General features: G+C 64.2%; 1 protein-coding gene across 6 annotated transcripts in view; it reads right to left on the bottom strand.

Moving 5' to 3' along the window:
* The window catches only part of CBFA2T3 (CBFA2/RUNX1 partner transcriptional co-repressor 3), a 76,414-nt gene that overhangs the window by 38,722 nt on the left and 22,790 nt on the right, over positions 1 to 14,902 (bottom strand). The window contains exon 1 of one of the 6 annotated variants that reach the window (XM_059150734.1): positions 8,864 to 9,193. The exons of 3 other annotated variants lie outside the window; for them this stretch is intronic. The gene's annotated coding sequence lies outside the window, so the exon portion shown is untranslated. Of the gene's footprint in view, positions 1 to 8,863; positions 9,194 to 14,902 lie in introns of those variants that run through there. 2 more of the 6 variants (XM_059150733.1, XM_059150732.1) reach the window with 2 other exon arrangements.

The raw sequence follows: 14,902 nt of genomic DNA, 5'->3' as shown, positions 1-14,902 counted from the left end.
CCATCGGCAGCCAGCGTTCTTCGCTCCGTGAGGAGAGACGTGTGGCCGCGGTGACGCGTGTGCAAACCCTGAGCACAGCAGCCAGCCACAAAGGCCACAGGGTGCGCGAGCCGGGCCACCTGGATGGGAGCGGATCTGCGGTCATTGGGGCTGGATGCGGGGGTGGCAGTGAATCCTAGCGGGGATAGGGTCTCTGGGGGGATGACAAAGTCTGGGACTAGAGGGTGGTGACGGTTGCATGACGGTGCGAACGTTCTAAGTGACACGGAGGTGTCGTAGGGCAGCGCCTCCAAACACGAAACTGCACTTGTAGCCGTACGGACAAGACACGCGAAAGCAGGGACTCGAAGTGACGGCCGCGCCCCGCGTTAGCATCAGCCTCGCCGCAGCCAAAGGGTGGAAGCAGCTCGAGGGCCCCCCGCAGAGGAATGGTGAGCAGACGCGGTCCATCCACCCGGTGGCCGGTGACTCAGCTGTCACAGGGAAGGCCGTTCTGACACGGGCCACCGCGGGGGTGGACCTGGAGGGCACGAGGCTCAGGGAGGTCAGCCGGTCTCAGAAGCACCAACACGGCAAGAGTCCCTTCTCCCAGGTCCCCAGAAGAGTCCGACCCACAGACACAGAAACAGCTGGCAGGCGTAGCACGGCCAGGGCTCCGGCTAGGGGAGATGAGAAAGGTCCGGAGACAGACGGCATGGCCAGTGCACAACAGTGTGGATGTATTTAACGTTGCTGGACTGACCCTGAGAAATGGCGCAGGCCAGCAGTTTGACGCTCTTGTGTGTTTGGCCACAATTAAATAAAACACCCAGTGGGGAGACTGAGGCCAGGCATGAAGGGACTTCCCCACCTCTGCCTTCTAGCAGCCCGTCTACACTGCTAACAGCACAGGCTGGGCACGGCTTAACCGCGGCTCGACTGCGGAAGGACGGCAGCCTCCCTCTTCCCAGGCTCTAGGCCCTTCTAGACCCTAGAGGCGGCAGGCCGGCTGCAGCCCTGGCCGACCCCTGCTCTGGCTCTCCCCTGGGGCTGCTGGCGTCGAGATTGAGGAGGGCAGAGGCCAGGCCTGGGCAGGCTGGTGACATGTGGCTTCTGTCTATGCTCCCCACACCCAGTACGTGTAGGCACGCCCCAGGGGGTCTCACTGGGCTGAAGGCCTTTGTAATGTGAGGGTTACCAGACAGGAAGGGGTCCGGGCAGTAGCTTCGGGGGTCCCAGCCCCTTCGAGAAGCAGACACGAAGCCCTCCACACACGTGCTCAAGGGAGGTCAGGTCCAGTTCACAGCCACCTCCGGACCCGTGTCCTCAACCTCAAAGCCCCAGACCCTGGGCAAGCTCTGACCTCACTTGGAAAGAGAAACTGTGTCCACCCCAGCCTGACAGGCCCAGGTGCTGTGCTGGGTCCCCCGACCAGGTACTTGACTGCCAAGCCCGCTGCGATGCAGAAAGGCGCCTCACGCGGACGCAGAAGAGCCGGAAGGGCCCGCCCACACGATACGCCGAGGAAGGTTGGTGCGCGGGCCGCGGGGCGACAGGTGTCTAGGGACAGCCTATACAGACACGCTGACTGTCAACCTGGACAGTCCGTGTAGTGTAGACGGTAGTGACAGGTGTCCCGGGACAGTCGTGCAGGTGTGTGGTGACAGGTGTCCTGGGGATAAAGTCCCATCTGTGAGTCCTCTGCTAGCCATCTCGCTGGACGCCAACGTGGGTCTCCGGTCTGTGGGGTCCTGGCAGGGGCTGGCCTACTCGGACTTCTGAGCCGGTTCCCCTGAGCCTGGGGACCCTCTACACGCAGCTCCCAGGGGCTGTAGTGCAGACGGCCTGGGAAGACGAGCTGGGGGCCCGATGCTGCTGGGCCCTGCTGTGGCAGTCAGCCCGTGGGCTCCCAGTCCCTCCTCCTGGACACACAGGCCAGCACATGGGCTCCCCCAAGTGCGTGAGGGCAGCCGCCCTCTGGACAGCCAGGTCAGAAGTCACGCTTCCTTCTGGTCTGGTTTTCACACCTGTACACACCCATTATGCACTCTCATTCACACACTCAGACACACGAGGACTCCATAGGCAGGAGGACAGCTCAGTCACGATCCCTGGAGTGTGGCACTCCGCTTCTGGCCGGACACCCCCCCTCCGGGGACAGGGCCCTCCCCGCCGTCCTCACAAGGCAAAGAAGGAAGTAAAAGTGGCTGAGAAGGACCCCCTTTAGGAAAGAAGCTCCCTGGGCCGCGTGTTCCCAGACACACAGACTGTGGGGCAGAAGGAGCCTCTGAGCTGGTGCTGGGACCTCCATGTGGCACATGCAGGGCAAGGGGCAGAAGGTGCAGCTTTCCCTGCACACATGCACTTTCTGGAGACTGACCAGGACACAGGGTCGCCCTGGATGCTTCCCTCAGCTGTCCGGCCCTGACCACCCTCTCCCAGGGCCCTGTGTCTGGACACGGTACCCCTTGGTCTCCCCAAGTTCTGCCCTGCTCGGCCTTTTCAAAATGCAAATCCGACCCATCTCCACACTGTGCAGCCAGGCTTGGGGGCTCCAGGGACAAAAGCCAGAGTCCCCTGTGCCTCCCCTCTGCCCAGGGTCCTGCCATCTGGCCTTACCACCCAGCCTCTCCCTGCCTGGAGCCCCTCCCGCCCACCTCTGCGGCCCGCCACTTCCACGGGGCTGTCCCCAACGTCGCGCAGCACAGTGACACCCCAGCCGTGCCCACGGCGGGTCCTCTGGGAACACCCTGTGCCCTCTGCCCTGTTCCATGGGACCGTGCGGCCGTGAGCCGGCCGGCGTGGCTCCCCAGAACTGAAATGCCCGGCACGTCGAATGCATACGGAACTTCAAAGTCTCTTAGAAAAAAAAGGTCTCAATTATTTAAAAAGTCAATAGCAGAGTGAAAAGACATTGTGGGTACGTCGGGTTCAGTAAGTTGTACGGCTAACATCACCCTGTCTCCCTTTCCTGTTTTTAACAGGGCCACAGTCTAAGTAGTCACATGTGGCCACCTGGTGTCACGGACACGTCTGCTTTGCACAGGGGTGCTGGGCACAGCCCCGGGGCCCCCGAGGCTGGTGGGAGCCGGTGCTTCTGGAAGGGAGCTGCCCTTGAGAACACGTGCTGCGGGTGCGGCCTCCGGCCCGGGGCGCACGGGGAGTCGACCCTCTAACACGCGTCCCACGGGAGAAGCCGGTGAAACCCCACGCTTGCGAGAGGCACTCAGAGGGGCCACATTTTGTTGACAGGGACTCTTGGCACCCAATCAGACCGCGGCTGGGTGGGGAGGGTCGCAGCCCAGACCCCCACCCCACCCCATCCCCAGCCACCACAAGAGGGCGCGCTTCCCCTGTGAGTGCTGGAGCCGCCCCCTCCGCAGGACACCCCACCAGCCGAGGTGGGGGACCCACTGGACCGGGAAGCTCAGAGGGGCGCGACCCACAGGGGCCACAGCGGATGGACACCCCACAGCTGGGCGGTGTCCATCCTGCTTCCTGCCTGCAGACCAGAACCCGGCAGTGGGACAGGCCCTGGAGGCCCTGGGAGGAGCAGGTGGCCAGGTGCTCAGAAGGATGCGGTCTCCGAGACGGCAGAAGGGCCACCCTGCGGCACCCGTGGCCATGCCTGCCGCGGACACCCACTCTATCAGCGGCGCAGGAGCCGTCTCTTCCTTGCGCCCGGGACACGGCCAAACAGATGCGAGCGGCACCCTCTGCCCAGGGCTGGCAGGTCCTATTCCGACGCCTCGGCACAGGGGAGGACAGCGGGAAGGGGTCCAGGCTGGGCTGCTGAGGCTGTGCAGCGTTGCCCAAGGGAAGAAGAGGGAGCCATGGGACCCCAAGGCCCCCCGCTCTTTGGGGACCCTGGAGCGGCAGAAACAGAGTCAGGTGACTGGGGTTCCTGGGTTGGAATCCCACCTCTGTCACCAAGTAGCCGTGGGACATGATGACCTCAGCTTCGGTGTCCCCTCCATGAAGTGGAAGGGGGAGAGGACTGGTGTCCCCGCACGCAGGGCAGAGGGTCAGCAGCGGGGGCCTGGGCTGCACTGTGGGACACAGGTGCGGGGAGAGTTAGTGCCCGCACAGGGCTGTCTGGGAGGGGCAGAAAGAAGGGTTCCCCCTCTGCAGAGCCACCCGGTCCCCGCACTCACCAGCAAACCCCAGGATGGCCACGGGGACACCGCAGAGTGGGAACGTGACGGCCACGTCCACAGGCCAGAGGGGAGCAAGGAGAGACTGCACGCCTCAGCGCCATCTGAAGAGGGGCGAGGTCCTGGGACTGCATTTTGCATTTGAGACTGAGACACAGAGGGGTGAGCGACCTGCGGACGTCACACAGCCCCTGGAAGCCCGTCCAAGCAGCGGAACTCAGAGAAGCCCGTGTGCTGCCCACCCCTCCCCACCAGCCACAGTCTCCTCCTGCCCTGCCCCTGCCAAAGACTTTTCTCTGCCCCAGGACGGAGATGCACGAGCCTGTGCCCGGAATCCTCCCCAAATCTCCCCTGCCACGTCCACCAGGCTCCCAGCCTCAGAGGCACCCCAGGCCCCCGGTGGTGCCCAGCTGTGCAGTGCGCACACTGCGAACAGGACCAGTGCAGCCGCTGAGCGTGTGGGTGAACAGCAGAGCCGGAAGAGACCTCTTCCTTATTACTGCCAAATGCATCTCTGCTTTCCTTCCTAGGGACGTCTGGCTCACCGTGAGGTCCCAGGAATTACGAAAAGCAGAAGTCTTCACTTCTGTTTTCGTGCTGCAAACAGCACGGGTGGGAAGCGTCTCCTCGCACGTCTGAGGCTGCAACTCAGCTGTGTGCCCCGCGCCCCGGGTCGAGCTGTGAGCCCAGAAGCGGGAACTGGGAACTGAGTATCACTGCTACGTCCTGAGTTTCCATCCCACAGCCAGACCTCGGCCTGGGTCCTTCCCCTGACGCTCTAAGGGTGGTTTCTGCTCTAAGAATGTGTTTCCAGACCAAAGCCTGCACCTGCATTTGTGTCCTTGGCTAAAGGCAGCCCACCAAAGCAGCCGGGGCCAAGCCACCCCCTGCAGCCCTCACCTTCTGCATGGCCTCATCCGAGCCCCACATGAAGGGGACCCCAGCTTTGGGGGTACCTTGGACATAGAACCAGACCTGCTTGTTTGCCCAGAAGTCTGGGGTCACGACCCCAGGAAAGGGCTTGGAGGTGTGGCTCGCCACCCCCAACAGTCCTCTTGGGAAGACCGGGAGCTGCAGGGTTAAGATGGTCCAGAGGGTGACTGACCCCTTGAAGCCCCCAGCATGCTGCCCGCCCAATCTGGCTGGGACTCCAGACACCCGGTCTCCCCAAAATGTGACGGGTCCAGAGAAGGAGCCTTGGTTAAACCCTCTGAGTGCCCCCCACTGAGCCTGGGTCCCAAAGGCTGCACCCCAGATGGACATCCACCAACCCCAAGTTCCCAGGCCCCTCCTGCCCCTCCAGACTCAGTGGCCCCACTCTGTCCCTCTGGACGGCCGCACTGTGTGCAGTGAAGGGACGGACACCACACACGGGGGCCTGTCTGCCCTCAGTCACTGGAGCAGTGTGGCACCTGCCCGCCTGCTTCTGGTGAACCTCTCCGGGCCTCTGGGTCCCCGCCTGGAAGATGGGACAGTGAGAGTGCCCCCATGCAGGTCTGTTGCAAGGTCACACACAAGGAAGCCCGGCCCTGCCCAGCCTGCGGGCCCTGATGTGACTTAGGTCACTCCTGCTTCAGGACCGCTCTGCGCCCGTCCCCTACGACGCAAGGGCTCCCTGCGACCTGCCTGGGGGCTGAGCCGCGGATGACCAATTCCTTCCGGGGCCGGTCCTCTGCAGTTACCAGTCCACGGCAAGCCCACCGTCTCACGTGCCGGAGTCCGGGGGTGCAGGACGCCGCACCCCTCTACCACTCCACACGGGAGGGGACACCAGCTCCACAGCAGGCACGGAGTTTGTGTCCCCTCCTCTACTAGCAGACACACCATGTCCATGGGGTTCTCAATGGTGTCCAACGACAATGCCCCCTTCCGCTCCTGTCCTCCCCCAGGGTGCCAGGGTGGGGTAGGGGTCTGCCCCTGGGCTTCCATCACCCAGACAGGATAGAGGTGTTCCTCCTCCCCATCCCAGAACCCAGGGGAACTCTGACTCTCGGCAGTGCCACGCTGATGGCCGTCACCGCTGCGCCCCATGGGCCTGTCCAGGGGAGGGACTCGCACCGGGGCATTAACCACTGGTTAGCACCCGGTAGTCAGGCCGGGAGGAATGTCAGCAGTCAGGCCAGGGCACAGGTGGCCCTCGCGGTAGGGGGAGCAGCCGTCACCCGCAGTCTCGGCACGAAGAAGGAGCGGGGGCCTACAGGCAGGCGTGGGTTCCCCTCCCTGGCGGGCCCCCACCTCTCTGGGCATCAGGGAGATACGGTTCCCACACCCTCACCCATTGTCACCCTGCCTCCGGGAGTGGGAGCCGCTCAGCCAGGCCCAGGGACCCTTGCAGGTGGGGGAAGTGCGGGGGCAGGACAGGGCTGCCCCACAGGAGTGCCGGTTCCTCCTCGCAAGCAACGCTCGTTAGGCACCCACTGGATGCCAGCTCTTCGCCACGGGCCGGGGCCATGGGCCGCAAAGCCTCTTCCGTGTTTGGGATTCTGAACACACACGTGTGCACGCGCAGTGATACATGACTCAGAAAAGGACCTGGGACCCACGGGAACCAACAGCCATCCTGCAGGCCCGGGCGCCGTGGGAGGCTGGGGATGAATCAGACGGCGCCGAGCTCAGCCCACTGGTGGGGCAGCCGGGCGGGGAAGCCCAGCCAACGGCCGCGACAGTTCCGGAAGGTGGCAGGGAAAGGCATCGCCGGGACCCCACCCAGGGCTGGAGCAGCCGTCCGTCCCCCTCACCCCGACCTGGCAGCCCCGATGGCTTGGATCTTGAGGATTAGTGGCCCAGCCTGCCGGCGTCTCCAGATCCTTGCGTAGGAAGGAAAATTAATTTCTTCCAGTCATGCAGAAATGAAAATATGTGAGGCCGAATCAGAGATTTCCTGGAGGTGGGAACTCAGTTACGCAGATAACCTGGTGACCGAGGAGGAGCTCTAGGCCGGAAGGGAGTGCGGGGGGGCCCTGCAGCCCCGGAGCGTCCCGCAGGGACAGGTGCGGCCAAAACGCCCCGGCTTACCAGCCCCGGCTGGCCTGTGGACAGCCTGGAGCACCAAAGGCCTGTCCCTTCTCCCTGGGCCCCGGGAGACCAAGGCACCTCCAGAGAAAGCCGGATTCCACCAGATAATTGGTCCTAACCTGACCTCCTCCTCCTGCCTTGTGCCTGTCTAGCTCTCGGGAGCGCAGCGCGGGCTGGCCGTACATCTGCTCCTGCTCTGCTCCCCTCTCAGTGTCGGGAGCGGTGGGGAAGCACAGCTGGGCCAGCTCCAGGCGAGCGCTTGATGGCTGCACATGGCTGCACGGAGCAGAGCCCTCTGCCTGCCCAGTGGCTGGGCTGAGTCTCCCGCTTCCCCCATCTCCTATCCTGGGGGCAGAAGGGGGTTGGGGCAAATGCCTGTCACGGCCCAGCTGTCTGCAAACGTGCCGGGGGGACTGTGTGCCAGGCCCTCCTGCCCCTGCCCTTGCTGGGAGCCACTTCTGGGCCTCTCAGCCCTGCCCCCTCCCCCCCCCCCCCCCAGGCTCCAACCCCAAGAAGTTTCTCAAACCTTGCAGCAACTTGCAGGAGCAAAGCTAGGGTACGGACTAGCTGCCCAGCGGTCCCCGGCCAGCCCCAGTGCTCTTAGGGGCCATCCCCGGACCCTCCCATGTCTAGGGCCAGGAGAGGAAACGCAAGCCTGTGGGCCATGCGGAGGCAGCATCCTGGCTGCTGGGCCAGAGACCCCGGCCTGATGCAGGAGCGCAGGGTCTCAGCTGCTCTCAAAGGAAATATTCTCCCCAATCTGGAGCAGCCGGGAGTCCGCCAGCCAAGGTCCAAATGTGGGGAATGCAGTAATTTTTCTGGAGGAAGAGTGTGCATACTTGCTGGGGTCTGCCCACTCCTCTGTGGCTGCCGGGCCCAGCACACGCACGCACACACACACACACACCCATGCGGCTCCCAGGGGCGGGAAGGAGGGACAGCCCGAGGCTGTGTGTTCAGAGCCCAGCAGCTCAGAGTGTGGCTTGCCACCAGCCCCGCTGCCTTCTGCTCTCCGCGAGCCCGTCTAGGGCTGCTTTTCCAGCCATCTGTCCCTCCACGTCGGCTCACACCTCCCTCGGAGCGGAGCCCTTCCCACAGCCTGGCTCCCGGCCTGCCCAACACGCAGATGGACGGTTCCCAACGGCTGTGAGCAGAATCACTGCGTCCCAGGCATGGCTGCCTGCTGGGACCCCACCGAGGGCCCGTGAAGCCCCTATCCCCGCACACGGCGTGGCGAGCAGCCCCCTCCCCCAGGCTCTGGGCAGACCTCACCGCGCTTAACCAACCGGCCACCTACCTGGGGGCAGGGCTAGGGACTAAAACAAGACAGGAGACCCACCCCCCATCTCTCCTGCGGCCCCTCCCTGTCCCCTGTCACCTGGACCAGGCCTTTTGTCAGGAAGCCCAGGCGCCAGACGGGGTGGGGGGGGCTGCGGGACACCCCACCTCCCGCACGCAGTCCCCGCGTTAGGCTTGACCACACCCCCCGCGGGTCAAGCTCTGCTCGAGTGCGGTGCAGGGACCGAAGTGGGTGGGCACTGACTGGCCTGGCCCCACCCCGCCGTGGGCTCCAACTTTCCGAAGTGGGGAGGGGGCGCCCGGGGACTGCCCGCACGCTCCGCGCGGCGGCGAGCAGAGCCCCCCACCCCAGACGGCAGCCGCGGGCGGAGTCGGGTGACAGCGGCGGCGGCGCGCGGGACGCACGGGGCACTTACGGTCCGGAGGTCCGGCGGAGGCGGCCCGGCTCCTCGAGTGGCTCCTCCTCGAACTGGGTCCCCGCCCGCGTAACTTGGGGGCGAAGGCGCGGCGGTGCGAGCGGCGGGGCCGGGGCTCAGGCGCGCGGCGGGGCCGGGGCGCGCGGGGCGGCCGCCTGGGCCATGCCCGGGCTCGGCTCCTGCCGCTCGCTCCGCCCGCCCGGCCGCCCGCGAGGGAACAAAGCGCGCACGCCGCCCCGGGCGGTCTCCGGCCTCCGCGGCCGCCGCTCCAGCCGCCGCGCCTTTGACTCGCGGGCGCCGGGCTCCGGCTGCCGCGCGCTCGCCCGAGCGTCTCACGGGGCCCCGCGGCCCCCGCCCCGCGCGCTCCGCCCCCGCCTCCTGCCCCCCGCCGCCGCCGCCGCCGCTGCGCCACCTGCCTCCCGCCCCGCGCCCGGCGCGCTCGGCTCCGCCCCGGGGCGCGGGCGGCGGGCGGCGGGCGGCGGGCGAGGGGCCCGGGCTCGGTGCGGGGCCGGCGCGGGCGAGGGGTTCCGCCCGCCGCCGCTCGAGGCCGACCGCAGACCCCGCCGGTGGGGCGGCCGCGGAGCCCGGGGCGCGCCCTGCGACCTCGGCAGGCGGCACGGGTGCGAGTGCGAGCGGGGCGTGTACGCGGGGCGCGGGGTGGCGGGGCGCGGGGCCGTGGCCGGGGGCGAAACGAGGGGTGCCGTTGGGGGCAACGCGCGCTTCTCTGGAGGGAGGGGGTAGTGCCCGCTGGGCGTGCGGGGGCCGGGGTGCCGCAAGGGCAGCGGTGTGGGCGTCGCGCGGGGAGCGCGGGTCCCGTGCGTGGCGCGCCCCTCGCCTGCGCCCGCGCCCGCCCCCGCCGGCTCCGCAGGCCGCGCCCCGGGCGGGCGGGTGGGGCTGGAGCCGAGCGCGCCGCCGCGCACCCCCTCGCAGCAATCGGCGGCCGCCGGCCTCGCGGTGTCGGGAGACGCGCGTCTGGCGTCCGGGCGGGAGGCGAGCAGCGGGCGCCCCTCCTCCGGGCGCCGCGCCCCCCCACTCCCCCGCCTGCCCGCCGCGCGGGGCGGGAAGGGGTCGGGTCGGCCCCGCGCTCGGCCGGCAGGGGGCGCCCTCCCCCGCCGCGCGCCCCGGGCACCGCGCGCCCCGCGCTCCCCCTCCCGGCGCTCACCCGGGCAAGAGTGCGGGGGGCGCAGGGTCTCCAGCTCCCGGGCCGCTAGGCCTGGGGACATTTGCATGTACTTTGCGTGTATTTGCATATCATTCTTTGAACGTCTGCAGAAATGCCCCCGCCGCGGGCAGCCCTTGCCCTGGCTCCCCCCCCCCCCCACCCGTTTTGCCTCTTCCTTCACAGCGCTTTGTGGCGAAACGGATGCGTTTGCCTGGTGCGTACGTGGTAGTACATCGGCGCTTTTTTCTTTCCTTCTTCCCCCGAACCACGCGCACTTTGTTTCTCAGAGACAAACCGGGGTCCTAGGGTGTCCTCGCAGACAGGGGGACCAGAACCTGGGAAGAGCAGTGCCCTGATTCGCATCTTATTTGGCATAAATCTGCATGTGAAGGTCCAAGGTCCCTAATTCCCAAGTATAAAAATGCAGCGAGGTGCCAAAAAGTGCCCCGTCCTCCCGGGCTTGCTTCCCAGGCCCGTTTCTCCCCAGCCCCAGACCCACCTCTCCGGACTGAGCACGGCCCTCGGGAGCTGGGCCAGGCAGAGGAGGCCTGCGCAGGCTCAGAATGAGGCCTGAGGAGAAGGGGACTTGTCCCTGCCCCTCCTCCCGTGGCTGCCCCCTGGGGCGCTGGGTCACCCTTGACCTCCTGGGCCTCTGTCCCTGGAGAGGTAAGAGGGGGCGTGGTGACTGATTAAAGGATAACGCGAATGTCTGGCATCTCTTTCCCGTTGCTTTCCTCATGTGCTTAAATGTGGACTCTGTCCGGTCCTGCGGGAAAGCAGGGGGTCCCGAGCCCATTTCACAGAAGAATGTGGATCAGGGGGCAGCAGGCGTGCTGCGGAAGGTCCCAGAGTTCACGCACGGGTACTGACCGACAACGGCTCCTTTATGTCACCGGTTCTGAGACAGCATTGATTTTAAATGCGCCATGCCCTTTATGTGTCCCTAAGAAAGCAGAGCAGCTCCCCACCGTCACCCCCAGATGCCTCTAGATTTCAGAGATGCCAACGTGCAGGGAAGGGGCCGCGTGGGCAGTCAGCCGACGCCCAGAAGCTGGCCTTGGGAGTTGTCCCCCGGGCACAGCACTGTGCTCACATGGGACACTGGCCAAGCTAGGCCCAGCATGGGCCCAGGGGCGCTGAACCGGCCCCCCTATAGACGAGTGTTAAATGACCAATCACAGTGTCATCAGGTGAAGCAGGAGACTGGGAACCACTAGAGATGCAAGAGGTCCCCAACCCGGAGAATGAAGCTGTGCTCCTTGGGACAGAGCTCCAGGTCCTGGAGTCCGTCCCAATGTCTCCCTCCTCCTGGCCTGAGGGAACTGTGGCTGGAAGGAAGGGGCCATGGGGGGAGGGCTGCTGCTTGGGGTACAACAGGACAGACAAGGGCCACATCAGGGCCGTGGTGAGTGCGGATGCCGTGGGGGTTCGCCAAGGGCGGCCCTAGGCTGGGCTCCGTCTCAGCATTTTCCCAGTTAATTCCCACCCATCTGCCAGAGAGGGGCTCCCGGAGCCCCATTTCATAGGTGGCGGGATGAGGCTCGGACAGGTTGCCTGGCTTGTCTATGGTCACAGGGGCCCACCTGGGTGGAGGTTGAATGCCCACACTGCCTCTCACCCACCGGGTCTCCCGCAGACAGTTTCTGACATTGGAAGAGGCTCAGGCACTACTGCTGGGCACTGCAAGGTGAAATGGAAGGAAAAGCATCCCACCCCTTCCCAAGAGACCTATGCAGTTGGACCAGCAAGGCCAGACGCCCCTCCCAGGAGACCAGACCACAGGCAAGTCAGTGCCAAGGCCGGTGCCGCACTGAAGGGCCAGGCAGAGGGACGCAGAGCAGGAGGGACGGCGGGTGGGGAGAGTGGGATGGGGGTCGGTGCCCCTGGGCAGCCTCCAACGTGCCAGCGTCTGCAGAGATAGGAGACCAGCTCGAGAAAGAGGAACCTCCTCCCCTACCTTGTGGCAGCGCGGCCCCCCGAGTGAAGAGAGCGCCCCACCAGCATCTCGTTTCCCTGCTCACATGCACAGAGAGGGACTGTGCCCTGCCCAGGGGCTCCCAGCGGCAAAGCTGGGGACAGCACCCAGGGTCTCTGACCTACCCATTGGGGCTCACTGTGGGGCCCTGTGTCCACTGCCTCTTAGGAAAGTAACCTCTCACACCGAGTCCTCTCCAGCCGCTGTCTCCAGGGCCTCTGCACTGGCTTCCCCCACCGAGTCCCGTCTTAACCCGACAGCTTCAGGCTCGGGGCTCTGACAAAGACACACGCGGTTTGTACACTTGAGCCTTGAACAACGTGGGGGCAGACAACATGAGGGTCTGGGTCTCCCCCACCTGTGCAGTTGAAAATCCACACATGACATTTGATTTCCAAAACCTTTGCTAAGGGGCGCCTGGGTGGCTCAGTGGGTTAAAGCCTCTGTCTTTGGCTCGGGTCATGATCTCACGGTCCTGGGATCGAGCCCCGCGTCGGGCTCTCTGCTCCGCGGGGAGCCTGCTTCTCCCCCTCTCTCTCTGCCTGCTTGTGCTTTCTCTCTCTCTGTCAAATAAATAAATAAAATCTTAAAAAAAAACAAAAAACCCACCTTTGCTAATAGCATGCTGCTGACCAGTGCCTTACTGACGGCGTAAACAGTCGGTGAACACACACCCCATGTGTTCCGTGCGTTGTCTGCCACGCTCTTACAGCAGGTCGCTGGGGGGAAGAAAATCTCACTCAGATACTCAAAAGGAGGACAAAACACACGTGCAGAACTCAGCTGTGTTGATGGAAGAGAAATCCGTGTGTAAGTGGACCCGCGCATTTTGAACCGGTGTGGTTTGGGGGTCACCTGCCAAAGACCCCTCGAGCTGCGAGAGCCCCTTCACCCTCACACCCAGTCCTGTACTGGGCCCTGGCCAGGGGCCCCAAGCGCCACCTGCCAGGTCCTCATGGCTCTCACCAGCTGCCCGGGAGGTGGGTCTTGCCCCCGGCCTCGCTGGCCTGAAGGGTGGGGCCCAGAGAGCTCGGGTTCTTGTATGGCTTTGGCAGAACTGGAGTCCCACCGGGTCAGCCTGGCCTGGGGGTCCAGGCCGTCAGCTGCTGCAGACTCACAGGTCTTCATAAAGAATTCTGCACAACTCAGGACTGCTTTGAACATGCTTGTGTTTCATCAGAAGATGGAACAGAGATTTAGAGAGCTGCCAAGAGTATAAAATCTGACGTACCATAAACGTGGACTTTTTTAAGATAAAAGGGTGGGGAGAATAGATATCACAGCAGTTTGATAGCTGCCCTTACCCATTTTTAAAAAAAATTTTAAAAAGATTTTATTTATTTGAGAGAGAGAGAAAACACGAGAGCGGGGAGAGGCCACGGGAGAAGCAGACCTCCCGCTGAGCAGGGAGCCCGACCTGGGGCTCCATCCTGGGACCCCGGGATCCTGACCTGAGCCAAAGGCAGGCGCTTCACAGACTGAGCCCCCAGGCGTGCCCAGCACCAGCCATGAAAAATACACAAACTCTTCTTCAGCACCTGCGTCCTCACGCAGGTCCCCGGCTGTCACAGACACCTTTTCAACACAACACCAAAGATCTGGTCAGCGGAGCCTCCCCGCGACGAGAAGCGTCAGCGCCGCGACTGACGTCGGCGCGAGGGTAAGACGGGCAAGAACGCGTCTCACGAAGGGCCGTTGCCCAACACGGAGAACGAGCTTGAATGTCAACAAGAGGAGAAAAACAGTCCAGGGAAAACCCGGACAGACCTCACGGAGGAGGACACACGGGTGGCGCATCCGGTGTGAACAGATGGCCCGCGTCACACGGCACCGGGGAGACACACGCGGGGACAGCCGGGGGACACCCCGAGCCTGCTCTTCGAGTGGCCGAAGCCCAGGGCGCCGACCAGGATGGGGCCGGGACCAGAACCCGTGGCCACAGGAGCACTCACTCGCGGCCACGGGGAAGGAGCTCGGCACAGACACCGGGGAAGGCAGGTCGCCATTTACCAGAGCATCGTACAGACCGATGTCCCCACAGAAACCCGCACGCCGGTGTTCATGGAAGCTCTGCTCAAAACTCAAAACTTGGGGCACCTGGGTGGCCCGGTGGGTTAAAGCCTCTGCCTTCGGCTCGGGTCATGATCCCGGGGTTCTGGTATCGAGCCCCGCGTTGCGCTCTCTGCTCCATAGAGAGCCTGTTTCCTCGTCTCTCTCTCCCTGCCTCTCTGCCTACTTGGGATCTGTCTGTCAAATAAATGTATAAAATCTTAAAAAAAAAAAACAAAACACAAAACAAAACCAAAAAAACTGTCAAAACTTGGGAGAAATGAAATCGTCCTTCAGTGACGCCCACACCGCGGTCCGTCCAGACCATGGGGGACATTACTCAGCACTGAACAGAAGGGAGCTGTCATGCCGTGGAAAGGTCTGGAAGAACCTCTCACGCACATCTCGGAGTCAAAGAGACAATCGGAAAAGGCCGCCTGCCGTGCGGTCCCAGCCCTGTGACAGCCGGAAAACGCAAGACTACGGAGCTGGTCAAACCATCCATGGTTGCCAAGGTTGGGGGAGGGAGGTGTGGGCAGAGCACTGCAGGGTTTAGGGCAGAGGAGCTGGTCTGTCTGATGCTGTGATGGTGGAAATCTGTCCCTGTACACTCGTCCCAACCCACAGAACGTCCACCCCTAACAGGGGAGCTGAAGGTCACCGTGGCAGTTAGTCGCGAATCATGTTCTCATGTGAGAGCCGGAGAAACCCGGTCATGTCAACAATAGACCCGGAAGGAAGGCCTCTGTGCCCCCGAGACACACTGTGGCCTCCTCCGGACGGCGCGGTGCCCGAGCCTCATGGTGACCGTCATAAAATGACTTAGTCAGCGGACCAGTCCTTCTCCAATCCT

The sequence above is a fragment of the Mustela lutreola genome, chromosome 16, assembly GCF_030435805.1.
Source record: "Mustela lutreola isolate mMusLut2 chromosome 16, mMusLut2.pri, whole genome shotgun sequence".
Taxonomy (NCBI): domain Eukaryota; kingdom Metazoa; phylum Chordata; class Mammalia; order Carnivora; family Mustelidae; genus Mustela; species Mustela lutreola.
Note: the sequence above shows the minus strand (reverse complement) of the source record. Positions and strands in the feature narration are given on the sequence as shown.